At 44.6% G+C, this 19,336-nt stretch overlaps 1 pseudogene; it reads left to right on the forward strand.

Annotated features, from left to right (window-relative positions):
* The first annotated feature begins 220 nt into the window (after window positions 1-220).
* On the forward strand, window positions 221-2,876 carry LOC114459610 (peptidyl-prolyl cis-trans isomerase FKBP8 pseudogene; annotated as a pseudogene).
* Window positions 2,877-19,336: the final 16,460 nt, after the last annotated feature.

Raw genomic sequence — 19,336 nt, forward strand, 5'->3', positions numbered from 1 at the left:
TTACTATTACCATGTAAACATGAAGCACCAGACTTTAATTCCAAATGACTTAATGCAAAAAAACTCATTCCGAATTAAAAAAAAAAAAAAAAACATCATGTAACCGTGGTTACTGAGGAGTTTAGAACAACCGTTGATATGCTGGGGAAGAACTCCACATCAGAGAACATCAAAGGAACAGCAAAAAGTAGAACTCTAAAAAAGAGAATAAAAGGCAGAACTAAAAACCCAGAGCTCATAGAGCAGATACTTCTCAGGAGAGAATAAACAGACCAAAGCTGCAGATAGGAGAGAATAGGAAACATCTGGAACAGCCTCTGATTCAAAGAAAGACTAAAACGTCTCGGAATTAACATCCTTCCCACAGATAAGACACTAATACTAAGCTACTCTTAAACGGTAAATCTCATGTTACAACCATCTATTGGCACAAAGGACAATCTAACAACAAGTGTTGTGCTTAATGATTCTGATTCTTCTCTCCTTTAATATGTCTTTGTTGTGTTTTAATATATGAATCTGTTGTTTTATATTATTTTGTGTATCATTCTGTAATTTAGTAAATTTATTTCAGTAATATTGTATAATTTTTCTCCCAGTTTATGTTATTGTTGTCTTTGTGTACGTTATTTATTTTTGTTTATTTTGGTATTTGTTTTATGTAATCCTGTATATTTTTCTGTGTTTTGGTTATCATTTTGTTTGTTGTGTCATTGTTGTGTGTGTGTATTTTAATAGTCTTTTTGTGTGTTTTAAGAGTAATTTTGTGCATTGTTTTGCTATTGTTTTGAGTATTTATGTCATTTTGTATGTTTATGCTAATGGCAGCACAAAATTAGACCAAAGGCTGCTTGTGGCTCCTGTGGCACCAGTGTCCCATGTCTGGACTAGTGTGACACTTCAATAGAGACTCAGAAGCAAGGTTGGGGTCAATTATAATTGTAATCATGCAATTGATAATTAATTACAATTATGGCGTAATCATAAATGTCATTTTAAAAATATTTTACTGTCATAATTGTAATTAAAATGTAATTGAGTTTAGATAATTGACTTTGTCAATTGTAATTGCCATGCAAATTCTCTAAAAACTATCAATTATAAGTTGTCAGTAAAAAGTTTCAAAAACAAAACAGAAAACAAAACTGGGGAGCCATGTTACAGTTCTACACATACAGTATGTAGTTAACAATTAAAATATGTTCCATATCAAGCTTTCCCACATTTTAATAAAAATGGCACAGATACCCACACCAAAAATATTAAAAACTATATTTTCATTGATTAGGAAGTCTTCAGATAACCAAGAGATAGGAAAGTAATTAGATGATATATTTTTGTTTTTAGTGTATTTTACAGCTAATTTAGGACCCGTTATCATGAGAAACAAAAAAAAAAAAAGTTAACCTTCATCTTGTATTAGCTTTCTGTTAGCATCTCATATGATAACGGTCTTAAGTCAGTTGTAAAATACATTTTTAAAATGATCTCACCTCAACTAAAATTTAATGAGATTACGAGAGCAAAAAAAATTAAATTACAATTACAACTACACCATCTTTGTAATTAATTATCAATTACATGACTACAATCATAACTGCCACCAACCCTGCTCAGAAGCTGCCAGCTAATAATGGTAATCTAGTTTGTTTTAGTAGTACTTATGATAAGTTTCCTTGTGTTTCAGGTTGTCTACCAAAGCAGTGACAGTGCACCAGTCGTGAAGAGTGGGAATAAGATTGTCATGGATCAGTCCATGACGAGAGAAACTGACCCCCAACCACCTGCTAATGAGTGGTTAGATATCATGGGAAATGGTCTGCTAATGAAAAAGGTGCTGCAGCCTGGAGGAGGAAGAGAGAGTTGGCCACATCTTGGACAGACTGTGAAGATTAATCTAAAAACACATCTGTTGGATGGGACGCTGGTCGAGGAGCTGTCGGAGTTCTGGTTCACTTTGGGACACAGAGAAGTGATCCCGGCACTGGATGCGGCGGTGCGAGTCATGGGAATAGGAGAGAATGCGGTCATCAAGACAGATGGAAGATATGCAAATGGTTTTCGTGGAAATCTTTACCCTGAGATTCCTTCAAAGGCTGATCTGTCACTTGAAGTGCAGCTGCTAGAAGCTACTGATGCTCCAGACCTGAAGCTGCTGTCCCCCACTGAGAAGATTGATCTGGCCATCTGCAAGAAGGAGCAAGGCAATGTCCTTTATCGGTGCAGAGCCTACAACTACGCCGTCCTCAAATATAGCACTGCCATGGAAATAACAGAGTCCATTTCTATAGATGATCTTAGTTCTGAAGAGGTGAACGAGCTGATGGAAATGAAAGTGAAATGTTTGAACAACATGGCTGTTTCTATGCTGAAACTAGAAGTCTATGATGCAGTGCTAACGTGCTGCAGCACAGTGCTGATGTATCAGCCCAAAAATGTGAAAGCACTTTTTCACATGGGCAAGGTTCTGGCCTTGCAGGATAAATACTCAGAGGCCATTCAAACACTACGGAAGGCCCTGGAGCTGGAGCCATGCAACAAAACGGTCCACGATGAGCTCTCCACGATGATGAAAAAGCACCGTGAGCATGAAGCAGCAAAGCAGGCCATGGATGAGAAGATGTTGGAGAACCCGTCCAGCACCCACAAACATCAGGCCATGGATGAGATGTTGGAGAACCCGTCCAGCACCCACAAACATCAGGCCATGGATGAGAAGATGTTGGAGAACCCGTCCAGCACCCACAAACATCAGGCCATGGATGAGAAGATGTTGGAGAACCCGTCCAGCACCAACAACATCAGCCATGGATGAGAAGATGTATGTAGAAGATGTTGAGATGCGTCCAGCACCACAAACATCAGGCCATGGATGAGAAGATGTTGGAGAACCCGTCCAGCACCCTACAAACATCAAGGCCATGAATGAGAAGATGTTGGAGAACCCGTCCAGCACCCACAAAACATCAGGCCATGAATAGATGTTGGAGAACCCGTCCAGCATCCACAAACATCAGGCCATGGATGAGATGTTGGAGAACCCGTCCAGCACCCACAAACATCAGGCCATGGATGAGATGTTGGAGAACCCGTCCAGCACCCACAAACATCAGGCCATGGATGAGAAGATGTTGGAGGACGCGTCCAGCACCCACAAACATCAGGCCATGGATGAGAAGATGTTGGAGAACTCGTCCAGCACCAACAAACATCAGGCCATGAATGAGAAGATGTTGGAGAACCCGTCCAGCACCCACAAACATCAGGCCATGGATGAGAAGATGTTAGAGGACGCGTCCAGCACCCTCAAACATCAGGCCATGGATGAGAAGATGTTGGAAGACCCGTCTAGCACCCACAAACATCAGGCCATGGATGAGAAGATGCTAGAGGACGCGTCCAGCACCCACAAACATCAGGCCACGGATGAGAAGATGTTGGAGAACCCGTCCAGCACCCACAAACATCAGGCCATGAATGAGAAGATGTTGGAATACCCGTCCAGCACCCACAAACATCAGGCCATGGATGAGAAGATGTTGGAGAACCCGTCCAGCACCAACAAACATCAGGCCATGGATGAGAAGATGTTGGAGAACTCGTCCAGCACCAACAAACATCAGGCCATGAATGAGAAGATGTTAGAGGACGCGTCCAGCACCCACAAACATCAGGCCATGGATGAGAAGATGTTGGAGAACCTCGTCCAGCACCTACAAAACATCAGGCCATGAATGAGAAGATGTTGGAGAACCCGTCCAGCACCCACAAACATCAGGCCATGAATGAGATGTTGGAGAACCCGTCCAGCATCCACAAACATCAGGCCATGGATGAGAAGATGTTCGAGAACCCGTCCAGCACCCACAAACATCAGGCCATGGATGAGATGTTGGAGAACCCGTCCAGCACCCACAAACATCAGGCCATGGATGAGAAAGATGTGGAGAACCCGTCCAGCACCAACAAACATCAGGCCATGGATGAGATGATGTTAGAGACGCGTCCAGCACCCACAAACATCAGGCCATGGATGAGAAGATGTTGGAGAACTCGTCCAGCACCAACAAACATCAGGCCATGAATGAGAAGATGTTGAGAACCCGTCAGCACCCACAACATCAGGCCATGGATGAGAAGATGTTAGAGGACGCGTCCAGCACCCTCAAACATCAGGCCATGGATGAGAAGATGTTGGAAGACCCGTCTAGCACCAACAAACATCAGGCCATGGATGAGAAGATGCTAGAGGACGCGTCCAGCACCCACAAACATCAGGCCACGGATGAGAAGATGTTGGAGAACCCGTCCAGCACCCACAAACATCAGGCCATGAATGAGAAGATGTTGGAATACCCGTCCAGCACCCACAAACATCAGGCCATGGATGAGAAGATGTTGGAGAACTCGTCCAGCACCAACAAACATCAGGCCATGAATGAGAAGATGTTAGAGGACGCGTCCAGCACCCACAAACATCAGGCCATGGATGAGAAGATGTTGGAGAACCCGTCCAGCACCTACAAACATCAGGCCATGATGAGAAGATTTTGGAGAACCCGTCCAGCACCCACAAAATCAGGCCATGAATGAGATATTGGAGAACCCGTCCAGCATCCACAAACATCATCCATGGATGAAATGTTGGAGAACCCGTCCAGCACCCCAAACATCAGGCCATGGATGAGATTGTTGGAGACCCGTCCCAGCACCCACAAAATCAGGCCATTGATAGAAAAATGTTAGAGGACGCGTCCAGCAACACTCAAACATCAGGCCATGATGAGAAGATGTTGTGAAACCCGTCTAGCACCAACAAACTCAGGCCATGGATGAGAAGATGCTAGAGGACGGTCCAGCACCCACCAAACATCAGGCCATGGATGAGAAGATGTTGGAGAACTCGTCCAGCACCAACAAACATCAGCCATGAATGAGAAGATGTTGGAGAACCCGTCCAGCACCCACAAACATCAGGCCATGGATGAGAAGATGTTAGAGGACGCGTCCAGCACCCTCAAACATCAGGCCATGGATGAGAAGATGTTGGAAGACCCGTCTAGCACCAACAAACATCAGGCCATGGATGAGAAGATGCTAGAGGACGCGTCCAGCACCCACAAACATCAGGCCCACGGATGAGAAGGATGTTGGAGAACCCGTCAGCACCCACAAACATCAGGCCATGAATGAGAGATGTTGGAATACCCGTCCAGCACCCACAAACATCAGGCCATGGATGAGAAGATGTTGGAGAACTCGTCCAGCACCAACAAACATCAGGCCATGAATGAGAAGATGTTAGAGGACGCGTCCAGCACCCACAAACATCAGGCCATGGATGAGAAGATGTTGGAGAACCCGTCCAGCACCTACAAACATCAGGCCATGAATGAGAAGATGTTGGAGAACCCGTCCAGCACCCACAAACATCAGGCCATGAATGAGATGTTGGAGAACCCGTCCAGCATCCACAAACATCAGGCCATGGATGAGAAGATGTTGGAGAACCCGTCCAGCACCCACAAACATCAGGCCATGGATGAGATGTTGGAGAACCCGTCCAGCACCCACAAACATCAGGCCATGGATGAGATGTTGGAGAACCCGTCCAGCACCCACAAACATCAGGCCATGGATGAGAAGATGTTGGAGAACCCGTCCAGCACCAACAAACATCAGGCCATGGATGAGAAGATGTTAGAGGACGCGTCCAGCACCCACAAACATCAGGCCATGGATGAGAAGATGTTGGAGAACTCGTCCAGCACCAACAAACATCAGGCCATGAATGAGAAGATGTTGGAGAACCCGTCCAGCACCCACAAACATCAGGCCATGGATGAGAAGATGTTAGAGGACGCGTCCAGCACCCTCAAACATCAGGCCATGGATGAGAAGATGTTGGAAGACCCGTCTAGCACCAACAAACATCAGGCCATGGATGAGAAGATGCTAGAGGACGCGTCCAGCACCCACAAACATCAGGCCACGGATGAGAAGATGTTGGAGAACCCGTCCAGCACCCACAAACATCAGGCCATGAATGAGAAGATGTTGGAATACCCGTCCAGCACCCACAAACATCAGGCCATGGATGAGAAGATGTTGGAGAACTCGTCCAGCACCAACAAACATCAGGCCATGAATGAGAAGATGTTAGAGGACGCGTCCCAGCACCCACAAAACATCAGGCCATGGATGAGAAGATGTTGGAGAACCCGTCCAGCACCTACAAACATCAGGCCATGAATGAGAAGATGTTGGAGAACCCGTCCAGCACCCACAAACATCAGGCCATGAATGAGATGTGGAGAACCCGTTCCAGCATCCACAAACATCAGGCCATGGATAGAAGATGTGGAGAACCCGTCCAGCACCCACAAACATCAGGCCATGGATGAGATGTTGGAGAACCCGTCCAGCACCCACAAACATCAGGCATTGAATGAGATGTGGGAGAACCCGGTCCGCACCACAAACATCAGGCCATGGATGAGAAAGATGTTGGAGAACCCGTCCAGCACCAACAAACATCAGGCCATGTATGAGAAGATGTTAGAGGACCGTCCAGCACCCACAAACATCAGGCCATGGATGAGAAGATGTTGGAGGAACTCGTCCAGCACCAACAAACATCAGGCCATGAATGAGAAGATGTTGGAGAACCCGTCCAGCACCCACAAACATCAGGCCATGGATGAGAGATGTTAGAGGATGCGTCCAGCACCACAAAATCAGGCCATGGATGAGAAGATGTTGGAGACCCGTCCAGCACCCACAACACATCTAGGATGAGAAGATGTTGGAGAACCCGTCCAGCACCCACAAAACATCAGGCCATGGATGAGAAGATGTTGGAGAACCCGTCCAGCACCCACAAACATCAGGCCAAGTCAGCATGGGGTTTGAGCTGGAAGTGGCTGCTTGGTGCCACTGCAGTAGCCATTGGTGGCATCGCTCTGTCTGTGGTCATCTATGCTAGAAAGTGATTGAAGAACTGTAGTAACGACACAACTTAAACACTGGAGCACATCTGGCAGAGCATTGGGACCATGTGGTCCATGAGGGTGAAAATATTAATCAGTTTATGACCTCCTCACTGTCACTGTCTGTTCTCTGCTATGTATGTGTGACAAATGATGTCATCATCCTCTACAGTTACAAGATGCATTTTGTAGAGGAACAAATGAGAATTAATATTCAAAAATAAAGAAAAATGAAAAGAATCAGTTGTTTAAGAACATTATCCAAATGTGTTTATTAATGTGGAAAGAAACAAAAATATCAACATTGTCTAAAATGATATTTATTGTAACACAATTCTTACAACATTTAATACCAGTGAACAATAACAGAAATCAAACTGACTGGAACCTGTGAGCAAACCAAACACCAAAGTGCTTTTATCAGATCCTTCACTGTGTAATGCCATTTGTGGAGCTTTGATCTAAAATTAATACTTCTAAGAAAATGTCAATAACTTCACTAAAACTGACTTTTGAAGGAAAAAATAAATGATCAATCAATATAAATCTTTTTCCAGCAAAGAAGCCACTATACCGTACTATTTGCTTATATGAATTGTTAGTGTTGTGTTCAAGACCACACTATTCCAGACCAAGACTTGCCCGAGACCAGAATGCACCGAGACCGAATCAAGACCAAGACCGGATGATCATGTGTTATTCAAGAATTATTTGTAGGGCGCTGCACAGAGAGGAGGTAAGTCACGCGAGATGTTCTGAGAGTTACGTGACAGTCTGTGATAATTCAACATGGCGGCTCACTGCCTTGACTAAGTTTACCAACTTTGTTTACTTGCTCATATTAACGCTTCTTACCATTAAATCCACGCAACAAACGAGAGCCGACCACGCGCCCTCTCACCAGCCAGAGCGGAGGACCTCGAAGAGTTCATCGACCGATATTACGCCGAGTCCGTGACGGAATCCGGACCTAAAGCCGCGAGCATGACAGGTAAGTCTGCTAAACGTCAAAAGAACGATTCACCTACGGATACATCAGATCTGGAGGCAGAATCTCAAACAGAGGTCCTAAAATCCATCAATAAGAGGCTGGGTGTAGTTGATTTACTGCACCAGGACTTTCAGGAAATGAAGACCAGCCTGGAATTTGCATACCAAGAAATTCAGGACTTACAAAAAGTCAATCAAGATATCCATTGGCTTCATCTGCGGTGACCTCGGAGGGTAAAAAGACTGAAAAGTGAAAACAAGCTTCTTAAAGAGACAGTCCTGGATATCCAATCTCGCAGTATGAGAGACAACGTAATATTCTCAGTGTATTCCAGAAACCCCCAACGATGACCCAGAGGCTCTGCGGAAAACACTTCATGTCGTCTGCGCTGAAAATCCGGCAGAAAACCGTGAAAAACATCACACCTTTCACCATCTTTCCTCGGTCCACACGTAGAGGTAACCACCCCACGCCCTATCATTGCCAAATTTGAACACTTTCAACAGAAAATCCAGGTTAAAATTAAAGGACGAGAACTTAAAGTGGCATGAATGATCAATTCCCTCGAGAAATAAATGAACGTCGAAAAACCCTGTATCCTATTTTCAAAGAAGACCGACAGAGAGGCAAAACTGGTCGTAAACAAGCTTTACATAGATGGTCAACTGTTTAGGGATTCGAACCTTCACCCCCTGGCTCTACTAAGAAAAACAAATAAACGTGTAAAAAAAAAAAAAAAACACACAATCAAAAAAAAAAATAATAATAGAAAAGTTGAATTAATATTGAAAGGATAATTCTCCACTTATGGTGAAGTTAAGGTAGCACTATTTTAAAGGTAAAATAAATATATGTGTATGTATATGTATTCATATATATAAAATAATAATACAAATAAAATAAAATAATTAGAAAAATATTAATAATAATTAAAATAAAATAAAAAGTGAAGAAAAAAAAATGTCTATATACGTAAATTGATGTGTGTGTATGTATGCTATATATTTGCACAGGACACTCTTTACCCCCATGTCAACTCTTTCTTCTCCAACCCCTTTTTTTTCTTTCACATCCACACAAAGCACCAATGCTCACAGACTTAGGGTTATGCTTACATTTGTATGGACTAACCACCATGACTTTCCATGTCTCACAGGCTAAAAAGATCAAGATATTGGATTATGTATCGATGTCTTCTTTCAAGAAACTCACTTACTTAAATCAGAAGAAAAACAAGATATATAATTCAAATAACTCTGTTCTTTTCAACAAAAGGTTGCTCTTTAACATAATCAACTCCGTCATAGACCCAGAGGGTAGATATATTATTATAAAAGTGCTAATCTATAATAAATGTTTCACAATTCTAAACCTCTATGCCCCCAATAATGACGACCCTGATTTCTTCCATAGAGTTTTTAGGAGTTATCAGACCTTTCTGCAGACTCATCATTAATCATAGGAGGTGACTTCAATCTGACACTCAACACATCATTAGACAGATCCAGTAAGTTCCCAATACAAAACCATCTCGATCTGCTAAAGTATTAATGAATTACATGGATGATCTTGGAATAGGAGACGTATGGAGACTGAACAACCCGACATAATTATGGGAGACTTTAATATAGACATTGCTAAAGAAGATACAAAGGAAACCGATTTTTAAATACTATCCACTCCTCATCATTCTATCTGACTATTAATAAACATACACGTGTTACAGATAGAAATATGTCTATATTTGACAATATTATAACAAATATACAAAATACTGACTGTAATCAGGTGTGATTTATTCTGACATTTCCGATCATTACCCTATTGTGTTTTTTACAAAGTGGATAAAAAGAGTATCTGATCCATGTACTAATAGAAAGGTAAATGTTCTTAAAAACACAACTCTTGCAAAATTAGTTCAACACCTCAAAAGAAAAAGTTGGGATGAAATATTCAATGCCACAGATCCAAATTATTAATTATTATTAATTTTTTAATTACTCAAATAACTGATGCTATCAACGCAACTATTCCTGAAAGGACAATCAAAAATAAAAACTCATCCATGGATCACCAAAGGAATCCTAAAATCTATCCAGAAGAAACACCAACTTTATCAACAATATAGGAAGGAACCTGACATTGAAAACAAAAGGTTATTTACACATTACAAGCTTAATACGAACTAGCAAAGCCAGTTACTACACTGATCGGTTCAAATCTGCCTCAGGGGATCAGAAGAAATCTTGAATGTGATACTTGGTCACAGTAATAAAACCCAGTCATCCCTGACAACATAGTACCATCCTCATCACATAACCAGACAATATAAGATCCACTACCTGACTTATTCAGTAGATATTTAGCCTCTGTTGGTAAGAATCTGTCCCAACAATTTGGCCCACCTGGGGGTGTGAATTATAAAACTTTCTTGACAAATAATTATCCCAGTTCCTGCTTCTTTAGACCTACCTGTAAAATGGAAGTAAATGTAACAGGGTTAAAAATGTATTTATTATTATTATTATGTTCAACTCATGTTTATTGAGGTTAGTTATTTGTTTGTGAATTTTATCTCAATGAGTCATTTTTATTTGTGATGATTTTATTGCTTCGCCTGTGGATTTGCCTTTCTGCACTCTGCCTTGTTTGAACTACCTGGGCTTCCGTAGCTCTACCTGGGTTTACGTAACCTCTTCCGCATTCCTCTCACAGTGCAGCCTGCATTGGTGAGGGTAAGTGTGTGAGAAGATGCTGCGGTGATTTTGTGTAAATATCTACATAAATGTAGCTGTTTGTGTCACAGTATCTGGTGTATGTTGATCACTATTGTATAATAACATGTTATGAAGCTGTTTTGTGTTGTTTTGACCGTTTTTATAAGTTTAATGGACCTTTTTTGTACCGCTGTTTTGGCGCGATTTTATTTGACCTACATTTTAGAGTAAACGTTCTCATCTGTATGTTTAGGAGCAGAGTGCACATATAAGGACCAGAAGGAGATTAATTTGTTTATTAATCTCTATCTACAGGTATGTGTTTTTATTTTAAGTTTTAACTTTATCTCTGTTTAATTACTCCACCCCACTGCATCATGTTAATGTGGCCAACAGATGGCAGTGTAGTTGGATTGTTTTCCATTGCTAAAGATAAATGTTGAAAATGTAATTGTTAAAATGTGTTTCACTGTAAACACAGTGCAGCCTGCATTGGTGAGGGAGCAGAGTGCACATATAAGGACCAGAAGGAGATTAATTTGTTTATTAATCTCTATCTACAGGAATAAATGTTGGAGAACAGTGAGCTGTGTTGTCCTTCTTGATGCCCTATCCACACACGATCACATCCGTTACACTGGTGCCGTGACGCTTCGGATCTTCAGATCAGCTTGATGCTCATCGCCGCGGATGCTGTGCAGCCGCCCTGATCTTCGTGTCAAGATCCTCATGTGGTCAGATTTATTGGAGACTGTGGTTTAGGGCACTCGAATTTGTTTTGAGTTGTTTTTATGATCAGTGGGCTGACTATTTTTGTTGAATGACACAACGCAAGTACATTTGAGGGTTAAAAGCAGCTGTTAAGTTAAAATGGATAGGTTTTCTAGTCCTACTTTGCCTAAAGGTAGGGGTGTTTGGTTTCGTGATTTTGATAACAGTGGGGCTGTAGGACATTCAAAGTTCACACCTGAAGGTTGTACAGAAACGGGTTTGGGTCTGAGCCCGGGTTTTTCTCCTGTGGGTGGGTCAATGAGGGAGGGTCCCCTTAGTTCCACACCCCGCAGTGATGTTGATGCCATACACCACCTTACAGACATGGTAGGGCAGTTAGGTGCACAAATAGGCGAATCCATTGTCTCTAAGCTCATGTCAGCTGGAGTTGTGAACATGACTAGTGACCACCAGACTACCTCTACTGCCCAGAGCTCACAATGTGACATCAGACATGACCTCTCACATTTAACAGTCCATGTTAAGCCAGATAAGGTACTCCAGACATATAGAGGTGACAACACTGACAAATACTCAGTTCAGGACTGGATTGACATGACGAATACTCACCTCAGGAAACAAGACATACCAGTGTGTGAACAAGCTGATGAAATCATGAGCCACTTAATGGGGAAGGCCAGGGATGTTGTGAAGATTGCCTTGCGTAGTGATCCTACACTTGATGTCAAACAGAAACCTGAACTGATATATAATGTTCTTCTCCAATACTTCAGTGAAGCTCCCTCATGTCTCCCCCTTGCCGACTTTTACGCTACTCTGCCTAGACAAAGAGAGAACACTGTTGATTACTGGATAAGGCTGAATAAGGCAGCAGATCTAGCTGTTGAGGGCCTGCGCAGACGAGGGAAGCAGGCAGAGAGCATGAATGATGAGGTGGCTCTCATGTTTGTCAAACACTGCCCCGACCCAGAGTTGTCCTGCATCTTAAAGTGCAAGCCAATACATGAGTGGTCTTCACGTGATGTTCAGCTGAGGATTGATGACTATCAGAGAGAGTTGAGGGCAGCTGGCAGAACCGCTGGTGCTCCGCAGCTGAAAAGTCAAGTCACCACCATTCCCCCTGAGCAGCCCAGCCCAGCATTGTCCAGCTTGGCAGCATATGAGCAGTGTCACAATCCAGAGCCGTTACCCACGCCCCCCTCTTTTCAGGCTGAACAAAAGGTGCGTCACCCTCCATGCCCCTCTCCAGCGTCTGTCTCATTTCAGGGTGGTTTCCAGCATGCTAAAAGCCAAGCCTCTGTACCAGCTGTGGCACAACATCTCCAACAGTCGGAGGAGAGACTACTCACTCGTATGGTCGACATTTTCCAAGAGATGATGGAGAAAATGCAGCAGCGTGAAAATTCTCAGCCGACTCGTGGTGGGAGATTCCAGCGTGCCCTTCGTGAGCGGCGTCCCAGAGAGACAGGTTGTAAAGTCTGTAATGACTCCAGCCACACTACTTCTTCACATTGCATGTCTGAGAGACTGTGTTTCGCCTGCTACGCCCCTGGCCACACCAGACTGAACTGCCCTGCTAATAACTCTCCCCAACCTCAGTCTGAGGGAAACTAGCCGACCTGTATTCGGAGGGAGGCAGTACAGGTCACACAGTAAGCTCCCAGAATGATGACATGTCAGATGCTGTGTCTGTTTACACTTCAGTGAGAGACTCATGTAATAACTCTGAAGTTGTTGTTTATCAGAACGTTCACAGAGTTGGCAGCAGTGACAGTCTGTTCTACACAACTGTGGACATGGGTGGGACAGTGAAAATGGGTGGAATGTTGGACAGTGGTTCAATGGCCTGCAGCATCAGTGAGTCGGCTGAAATGAAGCTGAGAGAAGCCGGAGTGATAACAGACCAGATATGTAACGATGTGGATGTGGTCCTCGTCGGATGTGGCGGACTTCGTGTTAAACCTAAGTGTGCTTTTGATGTGGAAATGGAGGTGTATGGCTGTAGAATGTTAGTCCCTACCCTTGTTGTTCCAGGACAGCATGATGACTTGATACTGGGAACCAACGTCATAAAACGCATCCTTCATCAGTCCAAGCTATGTGAGTCGTACTGGAAGACTGTGTCCAGCCCCTGCCCATCTGGAGACCCGGAATCTGATCAATTCCTGTCCATGCTGTCTGGCCTAAGTCCCTGGAAAGGTGAAGAAGTTCCCAACAAGGTTGGTACAGTGAGGTGTAACTCAGCTACTAGCCTCGAGCCTGGGCGCGAATATCTCCTGTGGGGGAGACTGCCCAAAAACACTGCTGTTTCCCCAGGCAGTGACGTCATGACAGAACCCACATCATCCCGCTCAGCTCCCAGGGGTGTTTTGGTCGCAAAGATGGTGACTACATTGTGGGGAGACGGATGGGTGCCACTGAGGCTCATTAACATGTCTGACAAGCCTGTGTTATTGAGACGCAATGCAAAGCTGGCTGACGTCTATCCTGTCGTAGCACTTGAGGATATGGATGGTGCGGATCACTCAGAGGTTCGACTTGCTACCTGCACTCAGTCAACCATGCCACCTGCTGCAGATGCCAGTTCAGCCAAAGACAAGCTCAGGTCAGTTGGGCTCGATGGTGTTGATATTGAGTCTTGTGAAGTATCTGATGGCTGTAGGAGGAGAATGGCTGATCTTGTTTTGCAGTATGAGGATGTCTTTTCACGCCACCATCTTGACTGCGGGGAGGCAAAGGACTTTGTACACCGCATACACCTGTCAGACGACAGACCATTCAGGCTCCCATACAGGCGAGTGCCCCCTGGCCAGTACCAAAAGCTACGCCAAGTGCTGAGTGAGATGGAGGAAAGGGAGATCATTAGAAAATCAACAAGTGAGTACGCATCGCCTTTGGTGCTTGTGTGGAAAAAGAATGGAGATCTCCGCATCTGTACAGATTTTCGCTGGCTGAACAAGAGGACCCTGAAGGACGCCCATCCCCTTCCTCACCAGGCAGATTGTTTGGCGGCGCTTGGTGGGAACTGTCTGTTTAGCACGATGGATTTGACCTCCGGGTTCTACAATATGCCGCTCCACGAGGACGACAGGAAGTACTCAGCCTTCACCACTCCTATGGGCTTGTATGAGTACAACCGTCTGCCGCAGGGTCTCTGCAACAGTCCCGGGAGCTTCATGCGCATGATGACTAGCATTTTCGGAGACCAAAACTATCTGAGTCTACTCTGCTATTTAGATGATCTGTTGGTGTTTGCTCCTGATGAGGAGACTGCCTTACAGCGGCTGAAGATGGTGTTTGGGAGGCTGCGCAGTCATAACTTAAAGCTGGCCCCGAAAAAGTGTTTCTTTCTCAGAAGGTCTGTTAAGTTTCTCGGGCACATCGTAGATGAGAATGGTGTTTCTACAGACCCCAGTAAGATTGAGAGCATTGCAAGCATGTCGACTTCTGACCTCATGGAGCCTGACGGCACGACCCCATCTCAGAAGCGAATAAGGTCATTTTTGGGGATGGTTAATTATTATCAGCATTTCGTGCCCAGGTATTCTGCCATCGCCAAGCCGCTCTTTGATCTGCTGAAGGGTGAAAGAAGGAAGGGCAAACACCACAAGTTTAAGTTGTCAGGCAGAAAGTTGTGTGCCTCTGACTGGACGGTGGAGCAGGAGCAGGCTTTTGAGCATCTGAAGTCCTCACTCATCCACAGCGTCGTCCTGGCTCATCCGGATTTCGCCCGTCCCTTCATGCTGTCAACTGATGCGTCACTGGATGGCATAGGTGCTGTCTTGTCTCAAGTTCAGGAGGGTGAAAAACGAGCCAGGCCCATTGCTTTCGCCAGCAAGTCGTTGTCTCAGTCCCAGAAGAACTACCCAGCTCACCGGTTGGAGTTTCTGGCCTTAAAATGGTCTGTCTGTGACAAGTTCAGTCACTGGCTGAAAGGCCACAAATTCACAGTCTGGACGGATAACAACCCGTTGACTCACATCCTGACGAAGCCAAGACTAGATTGCTGTGAACAACGATGGGTGGCCAAGTTGGCGAGTTACGACTTTGACATCAAGTATGTCCCTGGTCAGCAGAACGTCGTGGCTGATGCCCTCAGCCGTGTGCCATTTGTCAAGGGGAGTGTTGGCCACAGGCTGCTCGCTGAGCCCTATGCGGGTCTTCTCACTGAAGTCAAAGACATGTCACACTCTTCTGTCCAGAATGCATTCCGGTCATCCAGTGGTCACAAGAAAACATCTTCAGTAAGTGTCAATGCCCGGTCAACCTGCAGCCCACTGCAGGTGCACGCTCAGTCTGTTGCGAGCGAGGATGTCTGCTGTGTTCCAGTCACACCTTGAGTGGGATGTTGGTCCGAGAACCCGTGCTGTTGAAGTGTTGCAACATCTTCCTCAGTTGATTCCACCTGGACAGGACACCATGCCCGCTTACACTGAGAAGGAGCTCCGTGACAATCAGTTGGAGGACAGGACTCTATCCCGTGTTCTGTATTTTGTTGAGAGACGTCGGAGGCCCTCGAGGAGAGAAAAGTTCAAGGAGTCTGTCTCTGTGATAAAATATCTGAAGCATTGGGATAGGCTAACTGTGTGCAACGGTGTGTTATACAGGACGCCGAGGGACCACAAAACCAAGGCAAAGCGCTTCCAGTATGTTGTCCCTGAATCACTTAAGACAGACGTTCTGCGTGGTGTGCACGATGAAGCGGGACATCAAGCCCAGTTCAGGAGCCTCAGCTTGACAAGACAGAGGTTTTTCTGGCTGGACCTTGACAGGGATGTGAGAGACTACGTCCGGCATTGTCAACGATGCATTGTCAGCAAGACTGTTGAGCCAGAGGGAAGAGCTCCCTTGGAGGCCATAATATCAACCAGGCCGCTGGAGCTGGTATGTATTGACTTTTGGTCGGCCGAAGACTCCAGGAACAAGTCTGTTGATGTCTTGGTAATAACAGACCATTTCACGAGGATGGCTCAGGCGTTTCTGTGTAGGGACCAGACAGCGAAGCAGGTGGCCAGGGTTCTCTGGGACCGGTATTTCTGTGTCTTTGGCTTCCCGGAAAGGATTCATAGCGATCAAGGCGCTAACTTCGAGAGTCAGCTGATCAGTGAGCTCCTCAGGGTGTCTGGCGTCAGAAAGTCGCACACGACGCCTTATCATCCGATGGGGAATGGGAGTGTGGAGCGGTTTAATCGGACCTTGGGTGGCATGATCCGTGCGTTGTCCCCTGAGGAGAAAGCTGACTGGCCACGACGCTTGCAGACACTGACCTTCATGTATAACTGTGCAGTCCATGAGACAACAGGTTATCCCCCCTTTTACCTCATGTTTGGTCGGGTCCCTCGCCTGCCTATCGATGTCCTCTTTCGTGCTGTCCTTCATGATTCCGCTGTAATGAGCTATGACAGGTATGTGGCATGTCTTGCAAATGACCTGAAGGAGGCGATGGTGATCGCTCAGGACCATGCTTCAAAAGAACAGAGGAGACATGCTCAGTTGTACAACAAGAGGATAAAGGGACCCAGTGTTGATATCGGTGACAGAGTGCTCCTAGCCAACAGGAAGAAAGGGCAAGAAGAAGCTCGCTGACCGGTGGGAATCAACCATTTACACTGTGATGGATATTAACCCAGAGACGCACACGTACAGGATTCACGACACAGTCACTGGACAGGAGAAGGTGGGTCCACAGGAACCTGCTGATGCTGGCGAATTTCCTCCCTGTGGAGGCCACAAGTGAGATGTCTGACCGAGCCTCTTCCATGTCTGATACTGGATCGTCAGCCCTGGAAACTGATGACATCGGAGCGGATGGAAGGGTCTTGTATGAGAGAGAGAATGGGACTCTTAATGGAGCTAGTCGGAACATCGAGGGTGGGTTTGTTGGGAACACGCCTGTGACTGCTGTGGAAATGCAGAGCCCTTTGAGTGGTCCAGAGCTTGTGGACTCTGAGAAGAGAACCATTGAATGGATCACACAGCTGTCTGCACCAAGTCTGTCAGGAAGAGATGTTACTGACTTAGCAACCATGAACTCTGACCCCCAGACCTACTCAGTTCCACCTGAGGACTACACGACAGATAGGTCAGTGACTTGTGACTCTGTCTCTGTGACTACTGCAGACGTCCTGACAAGTGTGGAGCAGCCAGACCCTGCTCTCGATACTGTGACACGGACAGACAATGCCTCAGACACTCGTCCCATGCACTGTGGCCATTCTGATGCACAAACGCAACTCAGGTCGAGATTTGGTCGTTAGTCAAACCTGTGGACAGGCTCATACAAACCATGTCTAGGCAGGATGTTGTTCAGGACAGGTTCAATGTTAAAGCTGTTTGCAAATCTGTGTTCCGGGCTTTTACTGACTAATATTTAATCGGTTAGCCTGTGCCCATTTGGGTTGTGAATTTTTTTGTTCTGATGTGATGTTTAACTGTTTTTTTGTCTTTGTTTTACTGCGTCATGGGCCTGTACTGCACTATGTGTTGGGGTCTTGTGGGGGTGTACAAGGCACCCTGTTGATAGTTGTTGGATTGAGGGGTAAGCGCTGCTCTCATACCACTTCATCCTTATGGGATACACTTTGTTGTTTTGGTTTCTTGATATTGACTCCTGGTGATTTGTGATTTTGTGCTGTTTCGTTATGGTGTGCACTGTATAGTCGGTACTCATGTTCGCTAAAATTCAGTGGGGTGGGTTGTGTGTAACAGGGTTAAAAATGTATTTATTTATTATTATTATGTTCAACTCATGTTTATTGAGGTTAGTTATTTGTTTGTGAATTTTATCTCAATGAGTCATTTTTATTTGTGATGATTTTATTGCTTCGCCTGTGGATTGCCTTTCTGCACTCTGCCTTGTTTGAACTACCTGGGCTTCCGTAAGCTCTACCTGGGTTTACGTAACCCCTTCCGCATTCCTCTCACAGTGCTGCCTGCATTGGGAGGGTAAGGTGTGTGAGAAGATGCTGCGGTGATTTGTGTGTAAATATCTACATAAATGTAGCTGTTGTGTCACAGTATCTGGGTGTATGTTGTTCACTATTGTATAATAAACATGTTATGAAGCTGTTTTGTGTTGTTTTGACCGTTTTTATAAGTTTAATGGACCTTTTTGTACCGCTGTTTTGGCGCGATTTTATTTGACCTACATTTTAGAGTAAACGTTCTCATCTGTATGTTTAGGAGCAGAGTGCACATATAAGACCAGAAGGAGATTAATTTGTTTATTAATCTCTATCTACAGGTATGTGTTTTTATTTTAGTTTTAAACTTTATCTCTGTTTAATTACTCCACCCCACTGCATCCTGTTAATGTGGCCAACAGATGGCAGTGTAGTTGGATGTTTTCCATTGCTAAAGATAAATGTTGAAAATGTAATTGTTAAAATGTGTTTCACTGTAAACACAATGCTGCCTGCATTGGTGAGGGAGCAGAGTGCACATATAAGGACCAGAAGGAGATTAATTTGTTTATTAATCTCTATCTACAGGAATAAATGTTGGAGAACAGTGAGCTGTGTTGTCCTTCTTGATGCCCTATCCACACACGATCACATCCGTTACATAAACAACATAATCAAAAAAATGAAATGTTCACACACAGCTGGTGCTGATGGACTTTCTAGTATTATTCTTAAAGCCATAGGGAATGAAATAGCTGAGCCACTTGCTTACATAATTAATTTGTCATTACAGTATGGCATAGTTCCCAAACAAACGAAGGTAGCAAAGATAATACCAGTATACAAGTCAGGTAACAAAAATGATCTTCATAATTATACACCCATATCAATTCTGCTGGTGTTGTCTAAAGTACTAGAAAGGGTGGTTTATTTACGACTTGTAGACGACCTAGATAAACATAACATACTAGAATCCTCACAATATGGCTTTAGGAAAAAAAGCAG

This window comes from Gouania willdenowi, unplaced genomic scaffold (genome assembly GCF_900634775.1).
Source record: "Gouania willdenowi unplaced genomic scaffold, fGouWil2.1 scaffold_332_arrow_ctg1, whole genome shotgun sequence".
In the NCBI taxonomy this organism is placed as follows: Eukaryota; Metazoa; Chordata; class Actinopteri; order Blenniiformes; family Gobiesocidae; genus Gouania; species Gouania willdenowi.